The sequence below is a fragment of the Lytechinus pictus genome, chromosome 8 (assembly GCF_037042905.1).
Source record: "Lytechinus pictus isolate F3 Inbred chromosome 8, Lp3.0, whole genome shotgun sequence".
Classification (NCBI taxonomy): Eukaryota; Metazoa; Echinodermata; class Echinoidea; order Temnopleuroida; family Toxopneustidae; genus Lytechinus; species Lytechinus pictus.
The window spans coordinates 5,729,834-5,739,800 of NC_087252.1; the positions used below are offsets into that span (position 1 = coordinate 5,729,834).

Consider the following 9,967-nt stretch of genomic DNA (forward strand, 5'->3'; position numbering starts at 1 on the left):
TCCTGCACTGGTTTGTTAGGCGTAGTAGTTTGTAAGAATTTCCTGTGATCCAGCACAACAACTTTGACATCTTGACTAATGAAAAGAGGCGTGAAAAAACCCACAAATTTGCAAAGACGTTAAAAGCATATTCACATACCTTTATTATGTATGAGCTGTATTATGCACAGTATAGAACATCTTTGATATCATAAATGACTGCTAGAATAATGCAGTAACATTTCATCTTTAGGATAAGACATGTACAAAGATTTATATCCATGAACATTGAGATGCCACATGAACTACTTTCACTATTCATACATTGCTGCCATTTTGAGATCACATAAAGAAAGCTAGATTCGACCCAGAATCCTTCCCTCTAACACAACAATAAGCGATTATTATTAATACCTTGGTCACATTCCTTGACCGGTTGCCTTACGGCGAGACAAAATCAGCAGTTTTAGGTATTCCTGTACAAACCACCCACGTGTAGCTGGTAGTAGCTGGTACAAGGATGATTAAGACTGTTAATTTTGACTCGACGTAAGGCCACGAGCCGGCGAATGTAACCAAGGCTTAACCAGTATTATGGTTGCAAAAAAAACTGTAATAGCTGAGCAATTGCATTTTCCCCTTCTTGTCAACACCCGATTGGCTTAATACTAAAAGCAGAACATCCTTTACTCAACCATGTTATGAAACAATGGATAACCACTTCTGCATGTACAGATAATGCATGGTGCACATACAGTAAGGGATGAAATTATGATGTGTTGATCACCAGTATAAACTTAAAGTACATGAACGTAATCATAATCACTTCATTTTGCTCAGAATTCACTTAAGTCCATAAATACTGAAAGATATTTTTGAATGAATTTCACATGATTTAGAACGTTCACCATAGGTTAGAAAAAATATGAACATAAGATTACTTTGCCAAAACGTAGATCAAATCTATTGAGACATTAACCTTTTTGACATTGAATAGGCATATCATTTTACACAGTCTTCTTGTCTAAGAATTGCTCCAACTACGTATTGAAGGGTTATATATGAATGTAAGCATGAGCCCATCATAAACACGAAATTGCGGCATGTAATTTGATTTGCTACATGTCATAATTGATAACTAAATGACGTTCAATACTTGATGTTGCTACATAAAATAATTAAGGTCATGTGGCAATGTGAATTCATACCTACTCGAGTCATTTAGTAATTTCAATTAGTATATGACCTAATTAATTATGACATATAGCTCAAAATTGACTTGAATAATTATGACCAATTTGATTGACCTCAATTATTTGAAGTAGCAACATCAATTATTTAACATAAGCACTCTCAATCGAGGTGGAGTAACTCTTCTTTAGGTCATGTTACTATTCGAATTGGAACATGTCATTGTTTAGGTCATGCAGCAATTCAAATTACTTGCTCAAGTAAACAATTACAATTGTAATATCACGCAAAATGAATTAGCTGTACATGACATAATTCTGTTCTTTGATGGGCTTATGCTCCCATATATTAAGTAAATGGCTTTAATTCTTAATGATTATCCAAAAATTCATATACATAAAATAAACCAATATGAAGAGCATCATATCCAAAGTGATCACCAGTTCACCCAATGTTACAGTACAAAAATAAAAAGCTGATTTTCTTATGTACTTTCACACATCTTATACATGTGCACTGTATGTCACTTGACCCTGGCAGACAATAGAATTGACAAGCAGTGAGTCCTACATGTACATGTAGCTGCCTGGTTTGCATACTTTAATGTTATATGAATTTCAATCATGGCCATGTGCTGTTTATACACTAAATGGAGGGATCTTGTCATAATGTTATGTCAATTAAAAACTGAATAAAATCCCAATTATCCTGAATAGCTAGACTAGCCCCCTTGCAATGGACATTGTAATCTTGTTTTCTTTTACCTTTCATTATTTTTGAAAATTTTCATACAACTAGGGCTGGGACTAAAACCCGGGTACCCGAGTAGAAAAATCAATACCCGATACCCGAAAATTGCTCACCAGTATAATGTACATGTATTTGATTTGTATTGCGTAGTGTAAGACATGATTGTAACTCATTACAAAAGTACACAAGCCTCATTTTGAATTTCACCAATTACCCTCTAAATATCCATAAATATACAAGTTTTCAAGTGATGATGATGTGACCGAGATCGTTCAATCATCGCCATGTTTCTTTTGCAGCGCAGTGACGTCATCCAGCCACTGCGACGCAAACCAATTTATGAATGAAAATATAGTAAGCATGCGCATTGCAAGCCTCAGCCCCACGCAGTATTACGTCAAAACAAGTCTGCAATACTCTGTCACCTCATACCAAAATCGACCTACGAAGCACCAGCCAATCACGTTCTTGTTACCATTTTTAGTTCATCATAAACCGAAAATGGGAACACGATCGTGATTGGCTGGCGCATTTGACGCTCCGAAACCCGGAAATCAATTGACTTTGTTCACGTAGCGATACAAACTCACGAACACGATGTAATATCGATGCTACTTCGTAAGATTTTGACGGAAAAGCAAGAATAAAAATTTGCTTACCTGTGCAGTATCGGTGAGAAAACCTTTTATAATTCATATGATATATAGGAAAGTGGAATTCTAGGTCGATTTTGGTACGAGGTGACAGAGTATTGAAACTTGTTTCGATGGAATACTGCGTGGGGCACGGGAGGCTTGCAATGCGCATGCTTACTATATTTTCATTCATAAATTGGCTTGCATCGCATTGGCTTGATGACGTCACCTATGGGGTTTTTCCACCAGTCATATTTCAAGTGACATGATTTTCAGGTACCCACCCGAAAATTACCACGGGTACCCGAAGAGAAAAAACCCGAAAGTCCCAGGCCTACATACAACTCTTTGTTTTTTTTTATACTTTATCAAAGCTTTTATGATTATAAATGTAATTAAATAATTTGACTTGATAAATGTATATTACTGGTATACTAATTGTGAATTTTTAGCAAGAAACAGTATTTGTGTTGGATTAATACATAAAAATGTTGCGAAATTTCGGAACAGCGTACCCAGGCATCACAAATTTGGTCTCAAAAGATGTGCAAGACTTGAAAGTAAAAAGGCAGCTAACAGCCTCCCAGTTATTAACCCTTAGTTAAATTGGACCAATTTGACCCCCCCCCCTTCCAAAAATTTTGCGACCATGCTGTCGCACAATTTTTTTAAAACATGCCTCTTTCTAGTCTTGTGCATCTTTTGAGACCAATCTTGTGTCACCCGGTACGTGGTTCTGTAATAACGTGACATTATGTAAGTACATGTCATACCAAAAATTGCTCAAAAACGTGATTTTGTGTACAAAGTCAATGCAATAGAGGAAAAAGTATGATATTGTATTCTAATTACGCATAAATTAGTATTATCACTTACTAACAATTTGCGTGAAATAATTTACAATTTAATTTTGTAAATTATGCCCTAGACAACCCATGTGCCAATGTTAGACGCGATTGTGCGGTCAAGATCTCAAGGAAGGGGGGGGGCCCTGGAAACCCCCCCTCCCCCCTTCCCCGGCCATATCAACTCCCAAAATACCCTGGCTTTAGTTGACTTTCTGGCTCCTCTTGAGTAGTCACCATTCATTGGACAGCTTGTTTTTATCCAAGTCTGTATAGCACGAGGCAGCTTAATCTGTAGAAAAAAAAACACATACCATTACGATAACATGAACAACATAAAAATACAAGAAATAAAGTGTTTTGCCCCCATCTAGATCTCTTTTCACAAGTACACATCTATCGGATAATGAGGTCCTTGCGGCTATCTCTCTTAGCATATTCTTGCTTATAAAAGCAAACTAAGCCGAAGAGTGACAAACAATTTATAATGCAAACAAATTGTCATAAGCACATATTGAAACTCTTTAATAAAACAATGAAGAATAAATCTACATCTTCTAACAAGGATTACACTGTATGCCACTGCATGAATACAATCTGCTTAATTTTGTAATTATAATATCTACTGAAGTGAATGCCTATATAATCACCTTTTATGAACTCCAACCGTGTCTTGTACAAGAACATGGCCTTTTCTGTGTACACCTGTAGTATCTTTCCCACATAATGCTGGACTTGCTGCTCGATCATCCAGAGATCCCTCTTTGAATCTTTAATGAAATGAAATGAATTTGAGTGACATAGTAAAATTTTATTTGCAGGTTAATACAAATACATGATGTAATAAAAATACATGATAAAACTTCTTCATTTCCATATTTCAGTGTTACAATTCAGGTGCAAAGAGTCATATTCTTTAATAATATTCAACATAAAATCAATGAAAACTAGTGCTGTTGTCGATAGGCCTCATATCGACATTGATGTCGACATACGAAGGATTTTCAAAATTCCGACATGTCGACATGCACGCACCCACATCGACATGTAAACATAAAATAAAAAGGGGTCTAGCCTACAATCACGAGTGTAAAGATTAGCTGAAAAGTTAGAAGCATTTATCCACAGTAATTGGCGCGATTAAAAGGTTTATTCAGCTTAAAGAATATCTGCGAGCTGTGCGGCAGTAGAAATACGTCAGTGCAGGGCCGGCCTGCCCGATCGAGCCGCCCTCGATATCCCGTTATAGCGAGAGTAGCATTCACCGTACCCATCCACGGAAATATGTACCCATCGCGCGCTATTCACCGTGCTTGATAATACGTTGCTCCTCAATGCATTACTTTTCACATAAACGTGAGCAGCAGCGAACACGTGTTTTTGTCAAAGTTGTGACTGCCGCAATTGAGCGCTTACTTCATATCACGAAGTCACAGAAAACTTCCCTTCATTCGTTTGGAGATCGTTGCACGGATCGCCGCGGAAGTGATACTGAAATTATCGGTCGATTTTCATTACTTTTCATTGTCAAATTGAGGAGCTTGCGTTTGCAGCAATGATCACTGTTGTAATTGGTGATTCTCAAATTGGCTACGAGTGTTATTGAGCAATGCTTTCGAAACCGGATCCTGGTACAAAAACTTGATTCTCCAGAAAAAAAATGTGGATTAAATCGGTGATTTTGGAAGCTCAATTCTTGAACTGAGCCTGTATTATATAGATCTAGTGTGGGGATATCACTCGTGTCAAGGTGAATATATTTGATTGAGAGTGTTGTTCCACGATCGAATGCTTTTTTTTTATGTTAGGGAGCCCAGGCTAAATTACGGTCCCTTTTTCATGTCGACATTGTCGATGTCGGGATTAATTTTTAAGCGACATGTCGACATGGATTTTTGTTCCCGACAACAGCGCTAATGAAAACATTAAAAGTAGAGGAGCAACCTTACTCACAGTCTGTTATTGTCGCTAAAGTCTTTACAATAAGAAGATTGGGCACTTTGCCGACATCGCGTAATGCTTTGCATCGATTTACATGTATAATAGTCTTTGTGCCTAGTCTTTTCTATGTAGTGTCTTTAATATGTAGATAAAACATGCGTCCTTTAGCTAGTTAGACGAACAATTTTGGAAATTAAAGACGGATCCATATTTTATCAACCGGAAGAGAAATTAGTGCTTAAATGAAGCTATTTGAGGGATATTGATGATATTTAGGGTGAATTGACTTCACATCTTTTCGTAAGTTTGTCATGTTCATAGAAGGCCGGACTTGATTTTATAGAAACCTCTTTTAAATTTGTGGGATTGCCTACCTCGAGTGAAGTTTGTGCAGGCTCTACTCCACTTCACTATTGCTACACTACGCTCCACCTACCCAAACTTTGAGACCGTGAACTGGATCTGTCTTATTCCGAGTGACAAAAAGTGGGATCTTATGGGGGGGGGGGATATCAAATTCATGCAACATCACGCTCTTTAAAAAAATTAAAACTAATATTCTTCCTGCACACAAAGTTTCAGTTCTTCTCCATGCCTCTATCCGTCTCAAAATTGATGATTTAGAGCCAACATGAAGTTTCTCACACGTATCAATATTCAATACATCGCATGCGTGTGAGGTCGGTCGGGTCAGACCAGGCCCGGTATCTCGCGAATATTGCATCCGCATGCAATGTTTTGAAATCGGCAGCGAATTATAAATATGTGTGAGGAACTTCATGTTGGCTCTAAATCACCAATTTTGAGACTGATAAAAGCATGGAACTAAATGAAACTTTGTGTAAAGTAAGAATATTAGTTTTAATTCTTTTTAAAAATCAAGATGTTGCATGAATTTTATATTCCCCACCCCCATAAAATCCCACCTCTGTCACTCAGAATATCAGATCGAGTTCATGGTCTCGAAGTTCGCGTCTGTAACGTTGGCGAAGAACAATAGAAAACAAGATGGCGGCGTAAACATCGGGCAAGTCTCTTCCGTCTAATCATGATATTTTTCGCATTTTTTGGAATGAATTTCTTCTTCAAAAATAACGACGAGAGCGTAGAAATGTTGGAAATTAAGTTTTATCCCATGTACATGATTTAGGTCTAACGTTAGGCTAGATCTTTTAGAACTATAAATAGAAGGAAAGTAGAAATCTCGGGGCCGGGGGTGAAAGTTTCAAGTTTTGGCTTCCTCTGTGTGGGTATATGAGAAAGGATCCCTGGCTTCATATGAGAGTGACCTTACGAAGTTACGTTAGTAAATGATTTTCACTCTCTAGAAGCCGCCTGGCTAGGCCTACAGCCATTCCCGATCACGATATTTTGAAAAGTGGTGGATATATTGACTTCAAATGTGACTGAGTCTGAGAGACTTGTCATGACATTTGGGAACAAATATTGGTGATGAGGTATGCTGGTATTAATCGGCCGGTGCGAAACTGCATTAGCGCCCACCCCTGACCTGGCTACAATCATGACAATACAAACATCCTCACCGCCGCCATCAATATACTACTAACTTAGCCAGCCGTTGGCCGTCCCCGGCCGCGCACACCGCAGATCAGCCCCCACCCGATAAGCGATCGGGAACAACGGCAGTGCAGTGGCCGTACGGTAATGATTAAAAAGTCGAAGAAATTTAAGTGCATGCCGCGCCAAACTACGAAAAATGGATCTAACTTACTGTTTAGCCTGTTGTGTGAATGTCTTAAGAAGTCGTTGTCCGAATCTGATCCATATTCTGTTAGTTTTTGTTGAAATATTGACGGCCTTCTTCATCAAGCTTCGGGTTCAGCTGAGCAGTTACGAACGTTTTTTTTCAAATGGCGGAACCGGAAACACGTATACGGTACAGTCCGTGCGTTTGTACGGGGAGCTCGGAGGGGGGGGGGGTCTTACTTTTTACTTGGCAACCAGACAATTTGACTATTTTCGCCATCATTTATATATCATATTATTAACGTAAAGGAATTGAATAAAGTAAAATTCAAATATTTATTTCTTCTTCCTTTCTTTTTCTTTTCTATGTCTTTTAATTTTTTTCTTTCTCTTTATTCTTTTTTTTAATATAAGGATAGGATTTAAAAACATGTCTCACAATTTTACTGAAAATATGTTATATAGGCCTACTAGTATGCAAGTAGGATGACAAAGAAAGCAATGAGGAAAATCACAGCTCCAATCCTATGTATTTTTAATTTTATTTCTTTTCAAAAACACACATTTTATCCTTTCTTGCGATCGAAGGAAAGATCCCTTTATAAGGTTCAAGTAGTAAAAGAAAATAATCTTAGATCAAGTGCCGGCAGGGTATTTTGATAAGGGGTGGAGGAGCAAGACAAGCAAATATAAAGATACCATTTTGAAGCGAAACATAAGAAAAGATAATAACTTTGCCAACGAGGTAAAAAATAATATGATATCGGTTGTGACACTTTAAGGATGGAAAATAGTTTGAAAATATATAGATACAAACTTCATACAAATTAGAAAAAAAGAAGCAAAATAAACTGCCATCAGATGTGAACAGAGATACAAGATTGTTCTTGCAATTAAAAAACATATTTACAAACTATATATAGCTTCGCATCATAAAAATAGATTGAAAATATCCAATTTTATTTGATTTAAAAAGAAATAGATATAAACCAGCCTGGCTAACATATTGCAAGGTGGCAAAGATATAAACCGGGGATATAAAGCAAAAAATAGGCCTTAAAATGGAAATTAAATATCCTATTTTTAGTTTATCCTATTCCACCTGTAAAAAATATTGTGAATAGGAGAACAAATATTGAAGTAATTTTATTTATAATAATATATTTGTAAGAAAATAGGTCCTTTTTACTAAAAAAAAATAAATAAAAAAATAGATGGGAAACTTGGAAAAATGTATTTTCTCGCAATAAAAACTTTAAGGGGCCAGAATCGCATTAAAACTTGGTTATGAAACGTGTAAAACAAAATCTTAGATAGCATTTTAACTGAGATTTATTTTTTAATCAACATTCAACGCTGAACTTTCTTATGTTAATTGTTTATCAATATTTTGTGAAAACAGATAGTGTGCACATCGTCATGAATATTCATTTGGTGGGCTGATGATGTGACATTCCCATTTTTCTTTTTTAATGTTAGATATGAAATTATGATTATCTATTTTTTCAATACATGTGTAAATAATGTGTCCCCATTGTAAAGTTGCTGCATTAAATAACTAATGCGGTTAATTAGTCGTCATTCCAATTGTTTAAGTTCTTGGTAGAAATATGTTGAATAAATCTAATTTCATATATTGTACAAAAGAACATGGGATATGACATCATCAGCCCACCTAATGAATATTCATGAGACATGCCTAAATAAAACTGTTTCATGGGAATATTGCAAATCCTTAAAATTCAACTTAACTTCGTTATTTGTCATCCGATTTTGAATAAATTTTAAGCATTTTGTTTTGTGAATTTTACTCTATTTATTGATTATCTCTAGCGTTGACCTCCCCTTCAATTATTTTCTTGTATTGTTAGAAAGAGATGGATGAAGTAGAATAATACGTTCATGCTTATATTTTTATTCATTACAATATCTCTTTGAAATTCAACCCGGCTTCCTCACAACCATTAAGCTCTAAGAGTGTTAGGTGTGTCCTGTATATTTCAACACGTACCCTTTTAAATATAGTCATTTTTTTATTATTCATCCTGTTTTTTATGAAAAATAAGTGGCGAACAAACAAAACAAAAATGATAATTGAAATTTAAAAGAGCGCATGAAAAAGAAATAACCCTGAAAACGAACAATAGTCCTCAAAATATAAGTTGCCCATTTTGGGGTCAATAATTTTTCGCATTTTTCAGTTCGCGCTTTGCTCCTAGTTTTGATCTAGTACGTATAGTACCCTTTCTCGTAGAAATAGAAGCTATCAAACTTAAAACCTCTGAGTCTCAGTAGGCATAACCCCCCCCCCCCCCCCCCCCCCTCGCTGATATAGACCTACACAATGGGACAGGGTGAAATATAATTTTGAAATAGGGCCTATATGTCACAATCTAGCTATCACAAAATTAAATTTTCATATAAAAAATTGTACTTTTTAAAATGAATGGTGCCCTTTTAAGCCATATGGCCTTCTAAAAATATAAGACTCAATACGCTACTGACCTCTCCCGAAACTGAAAAAAAAGATAAATCCCTCACTGGAAATAAAAAAATTAGTCTGTGGTACAAACAGGGCTTCCATACAAGTACTGAAGGAAACTAATTTTTTCATGTACTGTATACACAGAAAATACACCAGTAGCGTCTGTGATACAGTTTCAGTCATATTTCTGGGGTGGCTGCATGAGAAGTACCGCAGGAAATTTTGAAAGTATAGCACTGGGGTTGCCATAGAATTTTAGAAGTGCCTATATTGAGTCCTGCAGGAAATTTCAAAATTTTCATTTACCACAGAAGTATCACAGGGTTTTCATAGAAGTGTCTTTAATAGGATCGAGTACTGCAGGAAATTTCAAAATGTTCATGTACCACAGAAGTATCACAGGGTTTCCATAGAAGTGCTTAGTAATAGGAGTA

General features: G+C 36.2%; 1 long non-coding RNA gene across 1 annotated transcript; it reads right to left on the reverse strand.

The window, feature by feature from the left end:
- Positions 1-119: 119 nt before the first annotated feature.
- On the reverse strand, positions 120-7,220 carry LOC135155039 (uncharacterized). The gene is made up of 3 exons (XR_010294375.1): positions 7,074-7,220; positions 4,051-4,170; positions 120-3,692 (listed from the first exon to the last, which is right to left on the reverse strand). It is a non-coding gene; the product is annotated as an uncharacterized LOC135155039 (long non-coding RNA).
- Between the last annotated feature and the right edge of the window lie 2,747 nt (positions 7,221-9,967).